We start from the raw sequence: 3,424 nt of genomic DNA, 5'->3' as shown, positions 1-3,424 counted from the left end.
AACCTATCCTAACATAGCGGCAGAGGCAACAACAATACTACAGCGAGAATAAAAGTTATGCCGCCTTTCTTTGCGTGAACATTTGGGCGGCGTTATGCAAATCTTCCCACATCGTGACGTAGACATGTGGGGGCGTGTTAGAACGAGCCGTTTTAGGTAGGTGTGGTTGACTCTTAACTTTTATAAAGAATATCTCTTTGGATTTGAGACTTTAGTCTTTGCATCTTTACAGATCTTCTTTATGCACCAAGAGCTTGTAACACTTCAAAGAGAAAGTAAAAATTTAAATCACATCATATGACCCCTTTAATGGGGAGTTTTTTTAAAACCCAAGCATGATAGCATAAAAATTTGAAAAAGTTATCTAATTTACAAGAATCTTAAGTGATAAAAGCACTTATATGAGATGCCCCACTAATGGTCACGCTCAGTGCAGTAGCAAATGAAGACCTGTAGGATATAATATTTCTTGGCTTCTGCTTGACCAGCCATGGTGATTTGCTGGTAGCAATGTTTTTATTTGTTATTGGTCTGCTGTTTGGGGGGTCTGTGAGGACAAGGCACTGTAAACAGTGAGTTTCCAGCCTGCAGTCTACCTCAAGTGTGAGACGGAAATGTTACGCCCCTTGCCATATTGTGATGATGCCGTGTCAGGCCGGAGCGATGATTCAAAAACATGAAAACCCATTATAAACGAGGCATTCATTGCATCCAGTGGGGACATACAGTGGGGCAAAAAAGTATTTAGTCAGCCACCAATTGTGCAAGTTCTCCCACTTAAAAAGATGAGAGAGGCCTGTAATTTTCATCATAGGTATACCTCAACTATGAGAGACAAAATGAGAAAAAAAATCCAGAAAATCACATTGTAGGATTTTTAAAGAATTAATTGGTAAATTCCTCGGTAAAATAAGTATTTGGTCACCTACAAACAAGCAAGATTTCTGGCTCTCACAGACCTGTAACTTCTTCTTTAAGAGCCTCCTCTGTCCTCCACTCGTTACCTGTATTAATGGCATCTGTTTGAACTCATTATCAGTATAAAAGACACCTGTCCAAAACCTCAAACAGTCACACTCCAAACTCCACCAAGGCCAAGACCAAAGAGCTGTCAAAGGACACCACAAACAAAATTGTAGACCTGCACCAGGCTGGGAAGACTGAATCTGCAATAGGTAAGCAGCTTGGTGTGAAGAAATCAACTGTGGGAGCAATTATTAGAAAATGGAAGACACACAAGACCACTGATAATCTCCCTCGATCTGGGACTCCACGCAAGATCTCACCCCGTGGGGTCAAAATGATCACAAGAACTGTGAGCAAAAATCCCAGAACCACACGGGGGACCTAGTGAATGACCTGCAGAGAGCTGGGACCAAAGTAACAAAGGCTACCATCAGTAACACACTGCGCCGCCAGGGACTCAAATCCAGACGTGTCCCCCTGCTTAAGCCAGTACATGTCCAGGCCCGTCTGAAGTTTGCTAGAGAGCATTTGGATGATCCAGAAAAGGATTGGGAGAATGTCATATGGTCAGATGAAACCAAAATAGAACTTTTTGGTAAAAACTCAACTTGAGGAGAAAGAATGCTGAGTTGCATCCAAAGAACACCATACCTACTGTGAAGCATGGGGGTGGAAACATCATGCTTTGGGGCTGTTTTTCTGCAAAGGGACCAGAACGACTGATCCGTGTAAACGAAAGAATGAATGGGGCCATGTATCATGAGATTTTGAGTGAAAACCTCCTTCCATCAGCAAGGGCACTGAAGATGAAACGTGGCTGGGTCTTTCAGCATGACAATGATCCAAAACACACCGCCCGGGCAACGAAGGAGTGGCTTCATAAGAAGCATTTCAAGGTCCTGGAGTGGCCTAGCCAGTCTCCAGATCTCAACCCCATAGAAAATCTTTGGAGGGAGTTGAAAATCCGTGTTGCCCAGCGACAGCCCCAAAACATTACTGCTCTAGAGGAGATCTGCATGGAGGAATGGGCCAAAATACCAGCAACAGTATGTGAAAACCTTGTGAAGACTTACAGAAAACATTTGACCTCTGTCATTGCCAACAAAGCGTATATAACAAAGTATTGAGATGAAATTTTGTAATTGACCAAATACTTATTTTCCGTGTTAGAATGAGCCGTTTTAGGTAGGTGTGGCTGACTCTTAACTTTTATAAAGAATATCTCTTTGGATTTGAGACTTTAGTCTTTGCAACTTTACAGATCTTCTTTATGCACCAAGAGCTTGTAACACTCCAAAGAGAAAGGAAAAATTTAAATCGCATCATATGACCCCTTTAATACCAAATGATCATAGACTCTATTATTTGGTAGACTTGGCACCAAAATGCAAGCAAGGATTATATTTTAAGTGTATTTAAGAGCGTTTTGGATACTATGGTGTAAATGTGTCAGCGCTTGTAGCCGTTTGAGGTTTGTATTCTCGCTGTGTTGGTCTGAGCACAGTTTGGTGCCGGATGCTGTTTGCCTAAAGCTGCGTCTTCACTCCACAAACACATTCAGATGAAACGGGGGAAAGATAATTAGTCTGTGTGGTAATCAGAAAGCAGAAACTGAAAAGGAAAGCTTCTCTTCCTTATGCCAGGACTGAGGGCATCAACCAGAGGGTTAAGGACACTCACTGTGCGCACTGATCAGCTTCCATTAAAATTTAGCATTACGCCACATGCTAACTCTGCATTTGATATTTAGTCTTTCCTTTTTGTGCTCTCCCCTGCTGGAAAGACTGATTTAGAACAACATGAATGCTGACAGAAAACTGGTTTTCTGTAGCGAAGCGATCTGGTGGGAACAAACTAGTACACCAGCATCCAAAACACATGTTGGTGAACAGCCATGTTTGGTCTTTTCATCGAGATCGTCCAGCATTCTGTCCCTCATCCAAAACCAGTAATTAATGTCTTTCATTTTTCAGTGTTATTGACTATCTTTAGTTATTTTGGTTAGAGTGACATTATTGTAGTTTTTTAATAATTTGAATCAGTTTTTATTTTTATATTTTCCATTGTTATTTTAATTTTAGTTACGATTTTAGTCGTTTTGTTGTGTATGTTGTGTCATTTTGTTGTGTTTAGTATTTTTTTATGTCGATATAGATGTTATTTAAACTATTATTAATTTAAACTTTATTAAATGAGAACTAAATAAAATTAAATAAATAGATGATTAAAAAAAGAAGTTGGTAACACTAACTGAAGCCTGTTATGTGTAATACATTATAAAGGTATTCATTATTGTATCTTAATTATATCTTTTCATAAATAATTGTAACCAAATTTAAAATGCATTATAATATTTGCAGATTCCTTGTTGCTTCTGAAATTTGTTGTTTGCATAGTTTTTAATGCATTATACTTTTCTGAATTTGTAACAATGAATAGATACAGTAAGTTTTATAAT

At 39.1% G+C, this 3,424-nt stretch overlaps 1 protein-coding gene across 1 annotated transcript in view; it reads left to right on the top strand.

The window, feature by feature from the left end:
• LOC107586689 (catenin delta-2-like) overlaps positions 1-3,424 on the top strand; it is a 183,323-nt gene that overhangs the window by 138,490 nt on the left and 41,409 nt on the right. The gene's annotated exons all lie outside the window — the stretch shown is intronic.

This window comes from Sinocyclocheilus grahami, unplaced genomic scaffold (assembly GCF_001515645.1).
Source record: "Sinocyclocheilus grahami isolate Dianchi unplaced genomic scaffold, SAMN03320097.WGS_v1.1 scaffold85.1, whole genome shotgun sequence".
NCBI classification, from domain to species: Eukaryota; Metazoa; Chordata; class Actinopteri; order Cypriniformes; family Cyprinidae; genus Sinocyclocheilus; species Sinocyclocheilus grahami.
The sequence above is the reverse complement of the archived record's forward strand: the minus strand, read 5'-3'. Positions and strand labels throughout refer to the sequence as shown.